At 40.1% G+C, this 22,790-nt stretch overlaps 1 pseudogene; it reads right to left on the minus strand.

The window, feature by feature from the left end:
• Positions 1 to 10,496: 10,496 nt before the first annotated feature.
• On the minus strand, positions 10,497 to 10,796 carry LOC108530642 (40S ribosomal protein S27-like; annotated as a pseudogene).
• Between the last annotated feature and the right edge of the window lie 11,994 nt (positions 10,797 to 22,790).

A 22,790-nucleotide genomic window follows, 5' to 3' on the forward strand; every position in this document is an offset into this window, starting at 1 on the left:
ACTTTGGGGTATTATGTTCTGAGCTCCAACAAATAGATGAAAAACATGTTTCTCTGATGTTCAGTTGGACCTAGGTCAGCAGCTGGCATTCTAGGAATGCTCAGATAGCCCATCGTGAACATCCACATTGGAACTTTCCCCTCTCTGCAATGGAAGCCTCTGTTTCCTGATTTGTCAAGGAAGGTGGTTGGTATTAGTGATTTCTAAAGAACTTTCAGCAAGAAAATAGTGGCATCTTCTGGTTCATATCCCTGTGGTTTGATTTTTGGTGGTTGCTCCCTTGGGAACACCTAGCATTCCCTGGTTCTTCCAAGAGTAGAATGAAGTGGCAGCTTTCCTGAGAGCCCAGCCCCATCCTCAGCTTGGTCTCTATCAAGCTCTCACCATCTGAAGTGTCACTCTAGAATGAAAATTACATTAATTGAATTTTGGGGGGTAGTGCTTTGGAGCAGGCAACCCAAGAGTCAAAATCTAATTTACATACTGATAAGAGTTGAAAAATGATGCCTTTTAATGAACAAAATGCCTGCAACTGGTCTGGCTTGATATTAGCATAAAAGTGTTAATCACTTTGGCATACAGTTAGAAGGTAAATTTGCCTGCAAAAATTCATTGAAATGAAGGGTTCTCTCCATTGCAGTTTATAAGTAATACTGACAGGCCTGAGAGCAGAAATCAGAGTTGGATGAAACACCAATGTTTTGACCCTGTTCTATTCATTGGTTAAATTTCATTTGGTTGGTGAGAACCCTGAAGAGTGAGGTGGGGAAATCCCCAACATCTGGGAAGTGGCACCCCATGATGGCCTTGGCTGGAAGCTCCCAGTTGAGTCTCTCTCCTCCCTTCCCTTTGAAAGGCGAGGGGTCAATAGCTCAAGGCTGGCCAGACTTTTACAAGCTTCACAGGACCTTTCAACTCAAACTATTTTCATGATACCACCTAGCTGCTTTGATTGACTTCTGCTTGCCACTAGAATTGTCAGATTGTTTTAGGCTTAGGTCTTTTTGGCCTTCTTGAGTTTTTATTGGTCCTCTATTAAGGAAGTAAGGTCATGATCAGCTCTCTCTCTGTGTGTGTGTGTGTGTGTGTGTGTGTGTGTGTGTGTGTGTTTGAAGATGACTCTGACTTTGTATATGAACATTCATGGCTGCATTATCCCTAATAGCCAAAAGTGGAAATAAACATCCATCAACAGATGAAAAGATAAACAAATAGTGGTATACCCATCCAATGGAATGTTACTCATTATTCAAGGGAATGAGGTGATGTTACAGTGTGGATGAACCTCAAAAGCAGCACACTAAATGAAAGAAGCTAGGCCCAAAGATCACGTATCTCATGTTTCATTTATGTGAAACATCCAGAATAAGTAAATCAGATTGGTGGTTGCTATGGGTTGGGGGTGGGATGGGAGTGATTGCCTAATGGATTTTCTTTTGGGGTGATTCAAAGATTTTGGAAGTTGGCATAGGCATACACAACATTGTGAATGTACTAAATACCAATGTATTGTAAACTTTGAAATGCTTAATTTTATGTTACATGAATTTTACCTCAAAAAGAAAACTTGATTATTCTTAATGCAATGTGGAGAATGGATTAGAAGGGGCAGGTTGCAAGTTTATTGCAATGACCCAAGTGTGAAATTATAATAGTTTGAACTAGGGTGGTGGCTATGGAGGCAGAGAGGAGTGGAAGATCTGAGAGACATTTGGTGGTAAGTGTTAAGGATGTACACCTGCAAAAGTAAACCCTCATATCACATGGGCTCCAATGTGGTATCAAGATGAAGGGGAAAAGGGAAATGGGGAAATTCTTTCCTGGGGTGTTCCCAGATGAATTCTTTGCTTTATGTGCCTAGAACTCCTTGATTTTGTATGTGCACGTATGGTAAAATGTGTTATATTTGCAGCCATTGTGCAGCTATGCCATTGTGGAGAATCTTAGGCTTCCTGTGGGAGAAAGTATCTGGGAGCTTGTGTATTGGCCACATTTCTATCATCACATCATATCTGAGATGCCTCCCTGGAAGTGAGGACAGCTATATCAGAAATACTGATCCAGCTCTGGGTGGGTACAACACACACACACACACACACACACACACACCCCGCATACCTGCTAGGAGGCTGACAGCATACACTTTGATGTGCACTGGCACAGATAAGTCAATACGCTTGTTGAAACCAGAGAGAAAAATCTATGTCATGTTTTTCCCAAATAGTCTTAAAGTACAAATAAAAGAAAACATTCAAACTGACCACATACATGTAATTAGACTAGGTGAATACCCTGCCTTCCTCGTTCCCTCATTGAACCTCATTCCCTCATTGAACCTCCCTAAGATTTGCTTTTGGAATAGATGTATGTATCTTTTTTTCCCACAACAGGAGAAACTTGTCTTGAGTATCTTCTGCTTTTATTATAAAAATAGTTGGATTAATGAGGCACTGACTGGCAGTGGAACAGTCTAGCAGAACCCATTAATCTGAGTGCATCACATCTGATATCATTGTTCAAAATGATATCATTTTCCCTCTTTCCCTCTTTCCCTCTTCCCTCTCCCTCTCTTATCATCTTTCTCCAAAATAAAGAATATTATTATTTTTTAAATTTAGAAAGCAAGGAAGGCCACAATGAGTGTATTTTATCATGAATTAATCTCCTTCCTGGGAGATTGAAGGCCCTCTGGGTGGGCCTTGCTGCTAATATCATCCAGAGTGTGCAATTATCTTCTAATAAGCATGGTCTCTATCATTATTGCTTAATAGCTTTATTATATTACCTAGGACTAAGGCTGTCCCAGGCCTAGTCAAAGACAGTTTAGACCATTCCTTTGGAAGGGCTGGCAGCCTGGAGCAGGATGACACCCCTGGGGCTGGAGTGTTGAATGGAGGATGTGTCTCAACCCCCCAGGCCTACTCTTGCCTGAAAGCACTTAGCAGTTGGCCCAAGGGCTGGCACTCCTCAGGGCCCTGGCCCCTGCCTTTGGTGTGCTAAAGTGTGAGTAAGTGTTAGAGTGCTCTTGACTTCAGTCTGTGTATGTATTTTTTAAAATGGTGTGAGGTGTGGTAGGGGTCACGCAATGAAGCAAACCAGAAACCAGCAGTGAAATCCAAATATATTTACAAAAAGAAAAAAAAGATATAAGAGGGATTTCTGATATACAACTTTGGAAAATTTTAGAGAAGAAAGTATATATATATATATAAATACATATATATTTATTTATTTTTATTTTTATTTTTGAGAGAGTATCTTGCTCTATCACCCAGGCTGAAGTGCAGTGGCATGAACATAACTTACTGCAGCCTTGACCTTCTGGGGTCAAGCAATACTCCTGCCTCAGCCCCCCCAATAGCTGGGACCACAGGTATGCCACCACACCTGGCAATTTTTTTTTTTTTTTAGAGATGGGGTCTCACTATGTTGCTCAGGCTGGTTTTGAATGCCTGGACTCAAATGATGCTCCCACCTCGGCACCCCAAAGTGCTGGGATTACAGGCATGAACCACCACGCCTGGCCTATTTTTTATTTTTTAATACCTAAGTTATACATGAATAAATCATAGTTATAAAAATTTTAGATGGAGCTAATTATTTGCATCCATTACCACATAGAGATTATTCTCTACTTCCTTCCCCCTCCTTTCTCATGACACCTCAAAAACTTCACTTAGAATAAAATTCTTGAGCAAAAATGAAATTGTATATTACACATGTATTGAAGAAATTTGGGCCTGGTTTGAACTTATCACAATCTGAATATTTCTTTAGAAACCAATGTTTTCCACTTTGAATAACCCGTGGCTTAAATGCTGGCATAGAATTTTATAAGACCATGAAGCTTTTGAAAGAACAATGACGTTATGAAAAATCCAATGACATGGTTCGACCGTAGAAGTGATTAAAGTTTAAGTGGAGAAAGCAATTCAATTCTTGGATCAAAAACCAATAATAGGATCCTAGCTATGAGGACTGGAGCAAACCTTTGGTGTCATTTGGTCTTGAACTCTCATTTTACAGATGAGGAAACTGAGGTCTTTCCAAGATGAAGGTTTTCTTGAAATTGACACTCCTGCTGTACCTGTATTGTCCCTGGTATTTAAAGTGGTGCCTTTTGCCAATCAGATAGAATATTTGTTTACCTTTTGATTGACTCGGCTTGGTCATCCCATTGTCCCCAATATACTCTGCTGGTTCATTCAACAAATATACCCTGAGCACCCATCATAGCCAGCCCCGTGGGGACCAAGGTGGCAAGCCCAGGTCTTTGGAAGCAAGGAGCCCACCAAATACACTAGTGATTATGTTATGTTGAGCCCTGTAATAAAGTCAGGAATACATTCTTGTTTTTATGCCTTTGTGGGTTTTTCTGCCTCTAATTCTCTTCTTACTCCTTTATATCCCTTGTATTATCTTTTATGACCTAACTATGCCTTCAGACTACAGTAGCCCACAATGATTTTTCCCCATTCCCTTTTTATGCTCATAGTTAAGGTGACAATATTTGAGAAGTTGATTGTTATCTCAGTCGCAACAGGTTAGGTTACACTGGGGAAACAAATAACCTCCAAATTTCTGTGGTTTTACATAACAAGATGTATTTCTCATTTATACTACATCTGCCATGTAGGTCAACAGGTGGCTTCTGTTTCTTGTAGTCATTTAGCAGGGTCCTGGCTGACAGACGCTCTGTCTTGACATGTGCTTCCATGATCACTGCCACGAGGAAAGGAGGCTGGAGTTGGGTTTAACTAAGTGGTTAAATATTTTCCTTGAAAAATGACAACCATCACTTCTTATTTTCTTGTCTGAAACAAGTCCCATGACCATACCTTACTTCAGGGTGGGTGAAGTACAATTTTTTCTTATATGTGGATAGAAGAGAATCTGAATATGAACATATGAATGATTACCACAACTGTATAGATCTTATTAGTCTGCTAGTATTTCAGGTATGTTTATCTAATTTTAACAAATTATAAGAATCTTAAAGGTAGGGGACCGTGTCCTCCTTTTTTTATTTTGTAAAACCATGTCCAGCAGAGGGCACAAAACCAGATCCTTAATGCATTTTTATTTGATGTTTTCGTTTGAGATTTTGTAAAATCTTGTTTAATTAAACCTAGTTTACGTTTTCTTCAGGATCTGAACTTAACTTGTAAATCAAGGAACTTCAGAGATATCTAAAGCCCTGTACTGTTTGGTGTTCCTTGCTGGCAGAGCCAAAGGAGGAGTTTCCAGGCAGGAAGCCTGAACTCACTGAGGCCTTTTCTAATTCTCACACCTGTCTAAATGTCTTCAGTGATCCTCAGTCATTTAACACCACTCCCAAACTGTCATTTGTTCAGTTTATAACAAACCAGGCAGGTTGACAACTCAATGATCAAGTATCAAGAGTACACAGACAGCTGACCTTTAGAATCCTTCTGAGATTCTTTAAAGTTTCTTTCAAGGAAGATGGTGACAAAATAAACCTTGTCCCTGTAAGTTTGCCAACATCCTCCTGAGACCCAGGTCCTGTAAATAGCTGAGTACTCATCTTTCTGAAGCTTCCATATCTTAAGCTCTTGAGTCCCATCCATCCAGACCTGTTCACAAGCACTCGGTTCCTGAGCTCTTACTTCACCTCTTGTCTGTGATGCCTCCCCAAACTGTGAGTGCTTAAGGCAGACTAAAAATTAAAATTCAGTGTTCTTTCAAGCCAATTATTTACATTTTTGTTCATTTATTTTAAGAAAAGGCTGCTTGAGGAAGAATTGTGATGCTTGATTACTGGTGGTAGCACAAAAGCTCTCCTTTCTTGCCCTAAAAAAATCAGCTCTGACTCTATATCCAGTTACCAACATAATGTGTAACAAACCAATCCAACATTGTGGTTTAAAACAATAGCCATGTAAGGGCCGGGTGTGGTAGCTCACACCTGTAATCCCAGCACTTTGGGAGGCCGAGGTGGGCAGATCAGAAGGTCAGGAGATCGAGACCATTCTGGCTAACGCAGTGAAACCCTGTCTGTAGTAAAAATACAAAAAATTAGCGGGGCGTGGTGGTGGGCACCTGTAGTCCCAGCTACTCAGGAGGCTGAGGCAGGAGAATGGCATGAACCCAGGAGGTGGAGCTTGCAGTGAGCCGAGATCATGCCACTGCACTCCAGCCTGGGTGACATAGCGAGACTCTGTCTCAAAACAACAACAACAAAAACCAAAACAGTAGCCATGTATGATTTCCCATGGGTCTATGTGTTCACCAGCCAGCTCTACTCATCTGACCAGTCTTGGCATGTCCCAGCTGGGCTCATTTATGCATCTGTTTAGCTCGTGGGTCAGATGAAGGTGAGACAGGATATTTCCCTTGACCCCTTTGCAGAACTTGTAAAGGTGTAATTTGTTCACTCAGCCTGCAGCTCTGAACCCCTCATGACAGGGGTGGAACACACAGGTGAGTAGGTGCAGGAGCTGGGGCAAATGAATGCTGGAACTGGCTGGTCGCTCCTCTCTGGTGGAAGCAGGCTCTGTGTGGGTCCTGTGGCAGCATCAAAGTGTGTTACAATGCTCTTTTAGCTCTGCTGTCTGGGAGGGGTGTCTGTGACCTCTGGAGCTTCAGAGGGCATGTGTTACAATCAGTGCTGTTTTAGCATTTGCTATCCACAAATGGCTAAGTGTTAACCAACTGAGTGGAGGGTCAGGGTGCCAGCCTTTTACACCCTGCCCTCTTGGTACCTGAATACTTGTCCGGTGTCCAGGAAGAATCAGGTCACATGAATGAATTGAAGGGTGGTATATGCAGAGGATTTTATTGAGCAGTGGAAGTGGCTGTCAGCGGGAAGGGGAGCTGGAAGGCGGATGGAGTGGGAAGATAATCTTCCCCTGGAGTTCTGCTGTCCTTGGCTGAACTCTTCTCCAAAATCCCGTCAAGCCATTCCTCTGAAGTCAAGCTGCTTTTATCTGACATCCAGCTGCTTCTTTTCTTCTCTCCTTCTCTGCTGCCCTGCTCTGCTCTCCTGCTAGTGGAACTTGGGGTTTTTATGAGTACAGGGTGGTTTTGGAAAAGCAACATTCTGATGGGAAAACAGTTCTCATTTAGGGCTGGGGATCCAGGTTTGCCAGGGACCCCACCCTTTTCTACCTAGTATTTCCCTGCCTTATGCCCATATCAAAGGCTGCCTCATTGAGGGCCACAGCTAGGATTGCTTTGATCTCCTCCATGGACCTGCCACATGCCCATGTCTCATGCCCACACATCCCTCTGGCAGACTAGCTTGCCTGGGTTCTCGTGACAGTCACAGACCAACAATGGAGGAAAGAGGAAGACTCACACATTTTGAAGAGCTTTTTATGTGTCAGATTTGCTACTGTCCCATTGGCCAAAGGAAGTCACATGGCCCAGCCCAGAGTCAGAGTGGGTGGGGCCTGCACAGTTACAGGATGAAAAGCCTGAATTTAGGGAGGCCATTAATTAGGGCTGTTCATATACTAAATCTACCAGAGGCTGCAGACATGAACATCCCACACTGACAACCAAAGCGTCCAATAATTAGGACCCACTATCTCAGAGGCATTTCTTTTGGGAGGAAATCTGTGTTCTATTGCTGCACATTTGGGAAATTACTAAGCTGTTACTGTGGATGATTGGACACCAGCTGGGAGAGGTAGGAGTGGGATCACTGGACCCTTCTTTCATGTGGGTTTGAGACTCTGGCTGCTCTGAATTGCTAGAGTAATCTCGTTGAGCAATGAGGACTTGGTCATTGTCATTATCATGGTATTGGTCATGCATTTGCAGATAGATGGTAAAACTGATGTTTTTCCTCTTGGTAGGATTTAAATTTATGAGGGAAGGGCAAGGGGTACAAGGTTTTCCATATAGTGGCTTTACTCCCTAAGGAGATGTGGTCAGTCTTGGAGAGACAATAATGTCCTCAATCACAATTCAAGAGCCACTAAAATGATGTAAGGCAAACAGATTTTTTATCAAAGGCCACAGAAACTAATTTATATACTGTGCTTTTCTGACCCTCTCTATCTTTCTAACTACAGGAGATAAATGATAAATATTACTAAAATATTACACAATTCCAGAGGGATCCCAGAACTTCTTCAACACTGCATTTGTATTATGTTGTAAAACTTCTCTTTAATTTGGCAGAAAGTGTGTTTTTTTAAAAAATAGTTTCTGGAGTCTGCAAAAAAATGCCTTGTTTGAAGTGAGTTCCCTATCTCATTCAAACTGGGACCTGCCTGTTAGCTAGGCATGCCACATTAACTGCAGCTCACATGTAGTGCCAGTGGCAACCAGGCTGTTGCTTAACAAGGATGCATAATAACTAATTGCATTTTAGGCCATTGGTTTGTCACTGTGACAGTGCCAAGTAACGGTTTCACAAGTGAAGCAATGAGTCCAATTCTGTCTCACTTATTTGCCTGAAAATCATAAAACAGTCTGCTCCCCAGGAATATGATGTTCTCAAGGATTTTGGCGTGTACTGTAGCATGTCCCGTCCACTGCCAGACTTGATTGAAATCTGTGTCTCTATTATGGATCCTTGATGTCAATCATCAATTGTCATAATCCTCAAAAGTACTTAGTCTTTTCCCACGTTCTGCATCAATAGCCTGTAGAGACAAAGGCTTCAAACCAGGAAGGCAGTGTTTAACCTTCCTAATTAATGGCTTTGGATGAAAGAACATCTCCAAGGTGCTCAGAAGAAAGAGATTCTATGGGGATTTTATGCATTGCTCTTTTGAGATGCTTTGCATGCTGGTGTATAATTTGCAAGTACATAAGGAAGTGAATGCTCAGAATATAATATTCAGAGCCCATCTATTTATGTTTGTGTTTAATAAGTTCTTTGTAAATCTCAATTTAGCAGATGTCTTCTGACTCTAAATAAAGCTCTTCATGAGGGAGTCAGTGTGGCTGTATGACAAAAGTCACATTATCATTTGAGTACAAATATTTGCAAAATAGAACAAACTGGAAAATTGAGGGAAAAATACCCACTGGAATTTGTGACTCATTAAATTCTCATGTGCATGACATATTAGGAAAAACTGTGCAGTGCTTGGTTCAAAGGATGCTTTCCCTCTTCCTTTCTTGGCTTTTGGCGCTAATAAAAACTTTATGGAATGTGTGTATCCTCTCATGCCCCACTTTTTGTATGAGAGCATATTCCTAGATGCCATTATAATGTGTGTGCGTGTTGTATTTTTTGTTGCAAAGTCCAAAAGGTACATGAAATGGTCACTGGTACACTGGCAGGCTTATTTCTAAGGGATATACGATGCCTTTGTGCCTGTAACAGCCTGCTCCTCACCCATGCTCAAGTCTTTGCCCCCAAGATGACATCTCTCCAGTCTCTATCTCCTTCCTCTCTTCTGAATTTGCTCGTTCTGACTTTTTGTCACTAAATGTCATTCTGTGACTGCATCCGTGGTGTTCAGGTTATCTTGGTTCTGGTTTTAGTCCCAGATGTTGACATTCAGATCTCTATCAGCTCCATCTTCTGTAATCTCTAAGCAGTCTTGTTTCACTTCTACATTGATCTGAGGTTTGGGGGGTCCTGGCTTCTCTGCGAGGTGAATTTAAACAGAAGGGACACCAAGATGGCATTTACAAATCTCTCCAGAGCTTCAGCTTTACAAAATTAGTTATATTCCCCCAAAATAAAACTCCCTTGCTAATCTGTTAGGGTGCGTCCACCAAAGGAAGGATCCAAATAATTCTCAATCTGATTTATGTTTTTGGCTTCTGTTACTTCTAGAACTAAGAATTCTGTAAGTTTATTACACACTGTGTAAAGTAACATTTTTACTGTCTCTAAGACATCATCCTTCAAGCCTTGATTCTGGAATGTGGGGGCTCTCGACCCCGATGACTTCATCTCGCTTTTCTTGATTTATAAGTATCCCAGCCTGGTGAACGTAGTGAAATCCTACTCCTACAGAAAATACAAAAATTAGCCAGACATAGTGGTGTGTACCTGTAGTCCTAGCTACTTGGGGGGCTGAGGTGGGAGGAACGATGGAGCCTGGGAGGCTGAGTTTGTAGTGAGCCAAGATCATGCCACTTCACTCTAGCCTGGGTGACAGAGCAAGACCCTGTCTCAAAAAAAAGTGTATGTGAGTTTCCTTCAGACTTTGAGTTTCCAGATTGAGAATTTTATTTATTATCATTAGATGACAATGTTTCTATTCATGGGTGCAGACATAACTGAGAAGACAGATGCCTAGCCAGTAATTCCTTCTGCAGGCTATTCAGAAAAGAACTGATCTTATTTATAGTTTCCATCAGCAAGAAATATCCCTGTTTGAGGTTCGTTCTCGTCATTCACTATCTTCTTATAGTAAGCCTACCACGTCTTATATCCAAGTTTCCTATCCCGTTAGGATTTTTTTCCCTTTGCCCTGAATGTTTCTACTTTCTGATATTGTATTTAAGTATCCGATGGAAGCATTATTTTCTCTCTCTCTCTTTTTTTTTTTTTTATCCAAAATGTGTTTATTGAGATGGTTTCCCACTCATCTTGATTCAAAGTGCCTTTAGTGCTGCTTCCTCCTAAAGGAACATCCTTCTGTAAGCCTTACTTTTCCTCCTGTAGGCTGGCAGAGGACAGTGGAGCAGCCAATACACAAAACTACTGTTTGTTCATGGCTAAAGACTGTGGTGATTTTATAGCATCATGGGCATTTCACACCCATGAAGTAGGAATTGGGGTTCTGCACCAGGCGTTTCTTCTTGTGTTTCCTCTTCTCCTCTTCCGGGGAGGGATGAAGGAGATCCTTTGCGAGAGGCATGTTGTCGTGTGGGTAGGTCATCACCGCCGGAAAGCAGAAGCATTATTTTCTATACTGCCAATTGGTATCTCCCATTGGCATTTTGATAGGGGGATTCCCATCTATGAATCATCCAAGTAGAGATGGAAAGTAAGGTAGTTGGGTACTAAGTTCTGGAGCTCAAAGGAGAGATCATAGGTAAAAATATAAAGTTCAGGTCATAAGCATTGGATGATACTGAAGCCATGAGAATGGATGAGGTCTCTCAAGGAGATAATGTTGAGGAATGAGAGGAGAATGTTGTTATGACTCAACTCACAATGATACCTCAATTTTACCTAGTTGATATTCTGCTCATCACCTGATTACAGTTATTTGTTTATGTCTTCACTCATACAGTACTGCATCTTATGGCACAAAATTTCTTAGCCTCTTTCAAAGATTTGATTTTTAAGTGTTGTTAGTGATTTCTTTCATGGTAATTATAACTCATTGAAGATGTTGTTCAGAAAATCTTTTCCTTTTGTCCCTGGGAGTCAGGGAAATGGTGCGTCTCCAAGAGTGACTGTCCATCTCTCTCACTCTCTGTCTTGCCTTCTCTCCTACCACCACCTCCTTCCTTGCCTAGTTGAGATGTCACAAAGAGAGTTGTATGAAAGTCACCAATACCTCAGGATTAGGAGAAGCATCTAGGCCCCAGTAGGCAAATATTTCTCAGGATCATGGTCAGCATAGCACACCTGTCCTGATTTCCACTCCACCCTCTGACCTTTTTTCTTTTCCTTTTAAAACAGGATCTTGCTGTGTTGCCCGGGCTGGAGTGCAGTGGCTATTCACAGGTGTGATCATAAGTACACTGTAGCTCTGAACTCCTGGGCTCAAGTGATTATCCTGTCTTAGCCCCTTCGGTAGCTGGGACTACTGTGCCTGGTTTCTCCTTAGGTTTTAGTCATTGCTATGTCTGTGAGTCTCCATCTTCAGCTCCTAGTTTCAGTCATTGTTTCCATCTTCTTAGGGTCAATAAACAGTGTCTATGTAGATGAACTATGTTTCTCAAAGTTTTCTCTGCTACTCATTTCCCACCATCACATCTTTCAGCTGAGTCAAAAGTCCAGGGAAAGTTGGACAAGTTACCCCTCACATGCTAAAATGATGAATGAAATTGGGAAAACTCTATTTAAGGGCACAATGTGACCTATGTGATAAGCTTATGATACGGCCATGAGAAAACAGTTTCTCTATGTCTCCCAGTAGAGGGTCAGTTTGTGTGAGAGAGAAATGGGCAAATACTCTTGGAGAGGAGTAGCCATCGAGAGATTGCCAGGGAGGGGAAAAAAGTTTTTGGGATGTCATTTTCAAATACATGCAGTTATCAAGAAAGAACCGTAAGTCAACCAACCTCAAATGCAATATGAGAAATAACTCTACTGGGAGTTGAGAGTTGGGAGCTTCTTCCTCAAGAAGGAACATGTGCGATCTGTATGTTCCAGTCTAGCAGCTTCTGCAAACTGGAAGAGTTGTTCTTCGCCCTACTCAGTTAGGGATGGAGCTTGATGTCACGCTGAGATCCCTAAGAACATGCAGAACTTCCTGAGCATGAGCAGTGTGGTACCTTGGAGTACACACTCTGATAGCTTTGAAGCCAGTGGAGGATATCCAGCTGTTTTTAGGGTTGTCCTGATGTGGGATGTGTTTAATCTTGGGTTGCATGTTTATGTTCATAACTCTGCAGACTGCTTGTGACTCCTAATTGTGTGCATGCCATCGCGGGCGTGCCTCTGGAGGCATTCTCATAAGATTAGGGAAATGTCTTGATGACTCTAAGAGATTTGACAGGGTTTGTGGGTCAAAAGATTTGATAGTATGATGGATTCCTGCTCTATTCCTTTACTGTAAGTTAAGAGTATATTCTGGTCTATTTCTAGGATGTTGCCAGTATATAGTGTGTGTGTGTGTGTGTGTGTACATGTGTGTGTGTATTTTTTATGATAAAATAAGAATGCTTACTTTCGATTTGGTAGAAAAATCCACCCAGCTCTCCAAATAAAGTAACTCCAAATCCACTTAGTAAAAACATATTATTATTAGAGCTTAACTGCAAACTGGAGGGCGAGGGACAAAAAGAAATCTCTGGAGTCAGCAGGATTGCCCAGGAAGCTTGCATTCATTGCCAGTATCCACTCTCTCTGATTCCTGTAGCCATGTGTCCTGGCGCTGTGTTCTTAGCCTCTGTCAGTTCCTTTTTGCTGTGCCCCTCCTCAGCTATGGATACTGAAGCCTTCATCCTGCAGGGTTAGAACTGTCCAGTGATTGAGCATAGCTTTGCCTTCTATCAGTGTGAATGTCCACTGTAGGTGATGCCTGGATTTAATCTGCAACCTGAAGGGATAATCCTTTGTTTATCGAAAGGACACCAGATATCCAGAAAGCTGTAGCCTTTCCCCCCCCCATCATCACCATGTGGACCCTGTCTGCATGAGGAAATTTCCGTCCCAGTTTTGAGTTTGTCCACCATAGTGGTCTCAGCACTCCTCAAAGCCAAGCCAGCCCACACCACCAACATATTTAAAATAGTATGTTCTCACTCTCATCAGTCTTGTATTGCTGTTGCTTTTATTAGTTGAGTATGCTACAGGCTAAACTATGGTCTCTAAGGTTCCACGAACAATTTGAGGTCAAGAGAAAATAACTGTGACAGTATTATGTTATTAATAACATAAAATCAATTCACTCATTAATTGCATGAAACCAAATACACAGTGGGGCAGCAATGATTACAGATTTTCTTCGACGTGGTTCCGCTCCTCAACCAGTTCCCTTTAGAGGCACGCTGGGCTTGTTGGCCCACTGCCCTCATGATAGCATGATGGCAAGGGAGTAATAGGACAGAAATAGCTGAGTGTCTCTGGGCTGGATCTTCACACAGTCTTTAATCTGGTGAGTCATGTTGTAGGCATGGTAACCTAATTATTTCCTGGACAGAATTAACTACACATGTATATTCACCTTCTCTACCTGCTGTCAAAGATCACATCTTTCTCCAGGGCCTTGATGCTACTTTTATATCCATTCTCTCCTGCATCACCAGTTTCTCCTTCTGAGCTGGTGATTTCCAACAGCATACAAATAGGTTCTAAGATCTCCCATGTTAAAAAAACTTTCTCTTGACTCCACTTCTCAGCTCCCCTAAATAGAGAAACTTTTGGAATGCATTATCTATACTCACTGCCTCCATTTTTTTATCTCTCATTCATACTTTAACTTCAGTCAAGTTTCTACCCAGCACTCCCACTTAAATGGTTTTCCTCTCCACTGGAACCATTCTCCTTAACAGTAGGTACCAATGGCTTCCATGCTGTCCATCTAAACGGCTGTTATCTGGCCTCATTAGATTTGACCTTTAAGCAGCATCAACCACTCCAGTTGTTGGCTGGTTGACCCTTTCCTCCATTTACTATCACTTTCATCTCATGGTTTCCCAAAAACACTGAGCTCTGCTGGTTTTCCACTGATATCATCAATGGATATGGTTTGGTTCTGTCTCCACCCAAAATCTCATCTTGAATTGTAGTCCCCATAATCCCCATAATCCCTATGTATCAAGGGCAGGACCAAGGGTGAAGGTAATTGGATCATGGGTACAGTTCCCCTCATGCTGTTCTTGTGACAGTGAGTGAGTCTCACAAGATCCGATGGTTTTATAAGCATCTGGCATTTCCCCTGCTTGCACTTCTCCTTCCTGCTGTCCTGTGAAGAATGTACCTTTCTTCCCCTTCCACCATTATTGTAAGTTTCCCAAGCCCTTCCCAGCCATGTGGAACTGTGAGTCAATTAAACCTCTTTCCTTTATAAATTACCCAGTCTCAGGTATTTCCTTTTAGCAATGTGAGAACAAATTAATATAGCAACTGCTCCTTTTCAGCCTCTTTTGCTGGTTTTTCCTTCTCTACCTGATTTCCAAATGTTGTCATATCTTAGAATTCAATCTTGAGCTCTTTTCCTTTTCCATCCACTCTCTCCCCCTAAGGTTTTAGTGTAACATCTCCTGGTTAAGTCTAACTCGGACCTACTCCACTTAGCTTCTTACCTATCCAGTCCGCTATCAATATTTCTCATTTGAATGTCCACATGACTTCTGAAATTTAATGTGTTACAAATGGAGGGGTTTCTTTCTCTCACAAACTTAGTCTTCCTATTAACCTTTCCAATAAATGGCATTACCAAACTCTCAGTTGCTCAGGCCAAAAGTCTAAACATTATACTTGACTTTTCCCATTCCTTTAACCCCTCCCACATTCATTCCATCAGAATTCATGTTGGTTCTACCTCAAAAATAGATTTAAAATCTGTCTAGTTCTCCCCATCTTCACCACTGCCATGTAGGTGCAACTGGCATTATTGTGTTTAGTCTTGCTCCCTTTCAACCCATGTTCTGTTTAACAAAATTAGTTTTGTTTTTTTTTTTCTCTTTCATTTGATGCAGAGTCTTGCTCTGTTGCCCAGGCTGAAGTGCAGTGGCAGGATAATGGCTCACTGCAGGCTCCACCTCCTAGGCTCAAGCAATCCTTCCAACTCAGCCTCTCAAGTTGTCAAGACTACAGACGTGTGCCACCATACCCAGAATATTTTTTATTTTTTGTAGAGATGGGTTCTTGCCATGTTGCCCAGGCTGGTCTCAAACTGCTGGGCTCAAGTGATCCTCCTTCCTCAGACTCCCAAAGTACTGGGATTACAGGTGGTTTTTTCAAATAACAAACTAGATATGTCACTCTCCTGCTTAACAGTCTTTAATAACTCCCTATTTCTCTTACAAAAAATTTTGAACTCAACTTTGACCTATAAGTTATGTCTGATTTGTCTGCTGCACTTCTCAGACATATTTTATATCATGCTTCCCTCTCATTCACTGCTTCCTAACCACACTGGCCTTGCTGTTACTCAAATGCACCGTTGCCTTAAGGCATTCTCATTCACCGTGTCCGTATCCAATTCATTCGTTTTCACACAGCCATCTTATTCTCATCCATCAGGGCTCAGCCCAAATATTACCTTTGTTGAGGACCTCTTCTGACCATTCCTTCTAAAGTGGTTCCCCCATCTTACCCTCTATTGCCCCACCTGGTTGTTTCTTCCTAATGCCTATTATAATATGTAAATATCTTATTTGTTTAGCTAGTGGCTTATTATTTGTCCTTCTCCTTTATTGGATTACAAGCTTTATGAGCAGGGGTTTTATCTGTCTTGTACAACTATGCCTGCCACATAGTTGGTACTCTGCAAATATTTGTTGAATAGATGAATGAAGGAGTAAATGAATGAGTGAATGTCTCTGGAAATGGTATTATTCTAGAGCCTCTTCAACATCATTTTACTTTTACTTTGCTTGAGGATTCTTCTCCCATGTCTGCTACTGATTTCCCAAACAAGAAAAAGTAAAGTTTTAAGTGCCCAAGTATTCCAGTTTGTATAAAGTTTGTAAGCACTATATTTAGAAGAGGTTGGCAAACATAAGCTCTCAAGTTCAATTAAATTCTGGCATGGTAAAAGTACTAATGGAGACAGTGAGCTCTGGCTGATATCCGGACAGGGAGTTTCTGACCATTTGTATCATAGATGTCTATCAAACAGGCAGTTCTTGGAGAATAAGACATAGCAAATACAATTTAGTACATTGAGGGAGACTGACTTTTTTAGCCGAGCTGGCTTAGTCCCTTTATTATGAAGAATATTGATCATAAGATCCAATTTGATTTGGCCAGTCATGTTATCAAGGAGTAGCCTTGCAAAAGTCTCTAGACTGGTAATCTTACTTATGATAAATTAGATCTCCGCCAAGAAATTCTCTAAGGTATACAAGTACTGCACCAACTAAAGATTGTGATCTGCATCTTAGCCCGAGGCCTATAAATATAACTCAGTCAAATTCATGTCCACATTTTCATGATGTATGCAAATCTGCATTTTGATTCAGATGCTAATAGCATGTCTTTTTAATACAATTCGCAGACTCAAAGAATTTGGTCAAAATGATCCTACCAATTTAATGTTCTTCTGTTTTTTAAAATTATTTCTTAAGTTAATATACCAAAAATGGACTTTGTTGTATGTATAATTTTCTATAAATTTTAGTACATGTAAAAATTTATGAAACTACCTCTGCAATTAGGGTATAGAACAGTTGCACCACCAAAAGACACTGTTGTGCTACTCCCTTTTAGTCACACCCTACACTATACCACTCCAACCCCAACAACCACTGATCCATCACTGTAATTTTTTTCTTTTTGAGGTTATTACATAAATGTAATGATACAGAAGAGAGCCTTTTGATACTGGCTTCTTTCACTTGCATAAATGCTGTTAAGATTCACCCAATTTGCTGCATGCCTCAGTAGACTGTTCCTTCTTATTGTGAAGTAGTATTTCATTGTATAGCTGCATCACAATTTGTTTATCCCTTTACCCAATGAGGGACAGTTAGATTGTTTCCAGTTTTAGGTGGTTAAGACTAGAGTTGATATATACATTTATATATAGGTTTTTGTGTGAATGTATATTTCATTACACTATGGTAAACATCTAGGAGTGGGATTGCTGGATCATATGGTAAGTGTATGTTTAACTTTATAAGAAACTGCCAAAATGCTTTTCATAAAAGCTGTACTGTTTGGCATTCTCACAGCAATGTATGAGAGCTTTAGCTGACCCACATGCTTGCAGCACTTACTAAATCAGACTTTGTCAACTTCTTAACTTTTGCTCTGTGACAGACACTTTTAAGACACTGAAAAGACTAGCTGTAGACTTGGAAAAAAATATTTGTAAGTCACGTATCTGACAAAAGACGCTGGAATATATAAAGAACTCTCAAAACTCAAAAAATTAAGAACACAGTTTAAAAATTGGCAAAAGACTTAAACAGATATTCACTAACAATGATATGTAGGCCAGGCACAGTGGATAACGCCTGTAATTCCAGCACTTTGGGAGGGATTATATTTATATTTACCGTTATAAATATGGTCACTATTTTTAATTTTATTCATCCTAATATGCATGTAGTGACATCTAATTGTGGTTTTAATTAGCATTTCTGTGATGGCTAATGATACTGAACATCTTTTCATTGATATCTATGTATCATTGGGTTTGGTTTTTTTTTTTTTTTTTTTTTTGAATCTCACTGTGTTGCCCAGGCTGGAGTAAGAGGTGTGATCTCAGCTCACTGCAACCTTTGCCTCTGGGGTTCAAGCAATTTTTATGCTTCAGCCTCCTGAGTAGCTGGGATTATGGTGCGTGCCACCACACCTGGCTAATTTTTGTATTTTTAGTAGCGATGAGGTTTCACCATGTTGAACAGGCTGGTCTTGAACTCCCGGACTCAAGAGATCTGCCCACATCAGCCTCCCAAAGTGCTGGGATTACAGGCTTGAGCCACCGCGCCCGGCCGTCTTTTGCCAATTTTTAAATTGGGTTCTTCATTTTTTGAGTTTTGAGAGTTCTTTATATATTCAGGAGTCTTTTGTCAGATATGTGACTTACCAATATTTTTTCCAAGTCTGTAGCTAGTCTTTTCAGTCTCTTAAAAGTGTCTGTCACAGAGCAAAAGGTAATAATTTGATAAAGTCTGATTTATTAACTTTTCTATGGATTGTGTGTTTGGTTCATGTCTAGGAACTCGTTGCCTAACTCCAGGTCACAAAAGTTTTCTCCTAAAAGTTTTAGATTTCTATTTTCACCTTTTAACCTATGATACATTTTGAGTTAATTTTTGTGTAAGTTATGAGGCCTAGATTGAGGTTTCATATTTTGCATAAGGATGTTCCAACACCACTTGTCAAAAAGACTATCCTTTCTCCATTGAATTACTTTGACCTTTGTTAAAAATTGGCTATACTTGTATGGCTTATTTATGGATCCTCCGTTTTGTTCCATTGATCTGTATATCTATTTTTGACCAACATCATTTTTTTGATTACTGTAGGTTTTAGTAATCCTAAATTTAGGGAGTGTAGTTCTTTATTCTTATTTTTAAAAATTGTTTTGGCTATTCTAGTTGCTTGTCTTTCTGTATAAATTTGAGAATTGGCTTTTATATGCAAAAATCCTGTTGAGATTTTGATAGAAATGGTATTAAATCTCTAGATTAATTTGGATAGAATTATCATTTTTTACTTTGTTGACTCTTCTAATTCACAAACATGGTATATTTGTCTGCTTGGGCTGCTGTTATGAAATACCATTGACTGAGTGGTTTAACAGCAGGAATTTATTTTCTTACAGTTCTGGAGACTAGGTGTCCACGATCAAGGTGGCAGTAGGGTTGGTGTCTGGTGAGGGGTCTCCCCTTGGGTTGTAGATGGCCACTTTCTCATTGGGTCCTTATATGATCTCTTTCTTGTGTATGTGTGGAAAGAGAGAGAGAGTGGGCTTGCTGGTGTCTCTTCTTATAAGGCCACTAATCCTATTGGATCAAGGCCCCACTCTTACGACCTTATTTAACTTTGTTTCCTTAGAGCCCCTCATCTCCACAAATAGAATCCCTTAAGGAATTAGGGCTTCAGCATATAATTTGTGGTGGGGGTGTACAGAAACATTCAGTTCTTAACACCCTGTATGTTTCTTCATTTACTTAGGTTTTCTTTAATTTCTTTCATTAGTGCTTTGCTTTCATCATACTTTATATATATTTTGCTAGATTTATAGCTAAATATTTTCTCTTTGGAACTATTGCAAATGACACTGTGTTTTTTAAATTTTAGTTTTTTTAAATTTTTCTTTAACTTTTGTTTTCTTTAACTTTTATTTTCGGCTTAGGGGTACATGTGCAGGTTTGTTATATAGGTAAATTTGTGTCACAGTGGTTTGGTGTACAAATTATTTTGTCACCCATATACTAAACATAGTACTCGGGATATGGTTTGGCTGTGTCCCCACCCAAATCTCATCTTGAATTGTAGCTTCCACAATTCCCACGTGTTCTGGGAGGGGCCCAGTGGGAGATAATTGAGTCATGGCGGTGGTCTTTCCTGTGCTGTTCTCATGATAGTGAATAAGTCTCACAAGATCTGATGGTTTTATAAAGGGGAGTTTCCCTGCACAAGTTCTGCTGTTCTCTCTTGTCTGCCACCATGTAAGACGTGCCTTTTGCCTTCTGCCACAATTGCAAGGTCTCCCCAGCCGTGTGGAACTTGAGTCCATTAAGCTTTGTTTTCTTTATATTTACACAGTCTTGGGTATGTTTTTATCAGCAGTGTGAAAATGGACTAATACAACTTAGTAGTTATTTCTTATGCTCTTCTTCATCCTCCCACCCTCTAACTACAAGTAGGCCCCTGTGTCTATTGTTTCTTTTTTTGTGTCCATGTGTTCTCGTTATTTAGCTCCCACTTACAAGTGAGAATGCATGATATTTGGTTTTCTGTTCCTGCATTAGTTTGCTAAGGATAATGGCCTGCAGCTCCACTGATGTTCCTTTAAAGGATATGATCTCATTCCTTTTTATGACTGCATAGTATTCCATGGTGTATATGTATGATATTTTCTTTATCCAGTCTGTCATTGATGAGCATTTATGTTGATTCCATGTCTTTGCTATTGTGAATAGTGCTGCAAATTTGAATGCAAACATTTGAGTGCACATGTCTTTATGGCAGAATGATTTATATTCCTTTCAGTATATACTCAATAATGGGATTGCTGGACTAAATGGTGATCCCGTTTCAAGTTCTTTGAGGAATCACCATACAGCTTTCTACAATGATTGAATTAATTTATACTCCTGCCAACAGTGTATAAATGTTCCCTTTTCTCCACAACCTTACTAACATCTGTTATTTTTTGGCTTTTTAATGATAGCCATTCTGCTTGGAGAGAGATGACATCTCATTGTGGTTTTGATTTGCATTTCTCTAATGGTTACTGAAATTAAGCATTTTTTTCATATGCTTGTTGGCTGTGTGTATGTTGTCTTTTGAAAAGTGTCTGTTAAAGTCCTTTGTCCACTTTTTAGCAGGGTTGTTTTTTGCTTGTAAATTTTATTAAGTTCCTTATAGATGCTGGATATTAGGGCTTTGTCAGATGTACAGTCAGGTGCACAGATGTATAGGGAAATATTTTTTCCCATTCTGTAGATTGTCTGTTTACTCTGTTGACAGTTTGTTTTTTTATTTTTTTAATTAAAAAAAATTTTTTTTGCTACACAAATGCTATTTAGTTTGGTTAGATCCCATTTATCAATTTTTGCTTTTATTGTAATTGGTTTTGGTGTGTTTGTCATAAAATCTTTGCCTGTTCTTCTGTCCCGAATGGTACTTCCTAGGTTATGTTCCAGGGTTTTTATAGTTTTACCTTTAAGTTTTTAATTCATGTTGAGTTGATTTTTGTGTATGGTATATAGTATAAGGAAGGGGTCCAGCTTCACTATTCTCCACATGGCTAGCCAGTTATCTCAGAACCATTTATTGAATAGGGAGTCCTTTGCCTATTGCTTGTTTTTGTTAGCTTTGCTGAGGATCAGATGGTTGTAGGTGTGCAGCATTATTTCTGGGATCCCTATTCTGTTCCATTGGTCTATGTATCTGTTCTTCTTCCAGTACCATACTGTTTTGATTGGTTACTATAGCCCTGTAGTATAGTCTGAAGTTGGGTAGAAAGATGCCTCCAGCTTTGTTCTTTTGGCTCAGGATTGCCTTGGCTATTTGGGCTTTTTGTTTCCATCTAAATTTTAAAATAAATTTTTCTAGTTCTGTGAAGAAAGTCATTGGTAGTTTGATAGGAATAGCACTGAATCTGTAAATTGCTCTGGGCAATATGGACATTTTAATGATATTGATTCTTCCTATCCATGAGCATGGAATGTTTTTCCATTTGTTTGTGTCATCTCTGATTTCTTTGAGCAGTGGTTTGTAATTCTCATTGTAGAGATCTTTCACCCCCTGGTAGCTATATTCCTAGACATTTTATTCTTTTTGTGGCAATTGTGAACCTGGGATTGTGTTCCTGATTCACATTTTGGCTTGGATGTTGTTGGCGTATAGGAATGCTACTCATTTTTGTACATTGATTTTGCATCCTTAAGCTTTACTGAAGTTGTTTATCAGCTTAAGTAGCTCTTGGGCAGAAGCAATGGGATTTTTCTAGATATAGAATCATATCATCTACAAACAGGGATAGTTTTACTTCCTGTCTTCCCATTTGGATGACTTTTATTTCTTTCTCTTGCCTTATTGCCTTGGCCAGGGTTTCCAATACTATGTTGAATAGGAGTGGTGAGACAGGGTATCCTTGTCTTGTGCTATTTTCCAAGGGGGAACGTTTCCAGCTTTTGCCCATTCAGTATGATGTTGGCTGTGGGTTTTTCATAGATGGCTCTTATTATTTCAAAGTATGTTTCTTCAATGCCTAGTTTACTGAGGATTTTAAACTTTAAGGGACGTTGAATTTTACCAAAAGACTTTCCCATATCTATTGAGATAATCATGTGGTTTTAGTCTTTAGCTCCATTCATGTGATGAATCACATTTATTGATTTGCATATGTTGAACCAACCTTGCATCCCAGGACTAAAGGTTACTTGATTGTGGTGGATTAGCTTTTTGATGTGCCACTGGATCCATATTGCTAGCATTTTGTTGAGGATTTTTTCATCTATGTTCATCAAGGATATTCACCTGAAGTTTTCTTTATTTTGTTGTGTCTCTGCCAGATTTTGGTGTCAGGAACATGCTGGCCTCGCATTTTTTTGGAATAGTTTCAGTAGGAATGGTAACAGCTCTTCTTAATACATCTTCTTCCTAGAATTTGGCTGTGAATCCACCTGGTCTTGGGCTGTTTTTTTTTTGTTGTTGTTGTTGGCAGGCTCTTTATTACTGATTCAGTTTCAGAGCTCATTATTGGTATGTTCAGGGATTCAGTTTCTTCCTGGTTTAGTCTTGGTAGGATGTATGGGTCCAGAAATTTTTCCTTTTCTTCTAGATTTTCTAATTTTGTGCATAGAGGTGTTCACAGGGTCTT

The sequence above is a fragment of the Rhinopithecus bieti genome, unplaced genomic scaffold, assembly GCF_001698545.2.
Source record: "Rhinopithecus bieti isolate Rb0 unplaced genomic scaffold, ASM169854v2 scaffold_7985, whole genome shotgun sequence".
Lineage (NCBI taxonomy): Eukaryota > Metazoa > Chordata > Mammalia > Primates > Cercopithecidae > Rhinopithecus > Rhinopithecus bieti.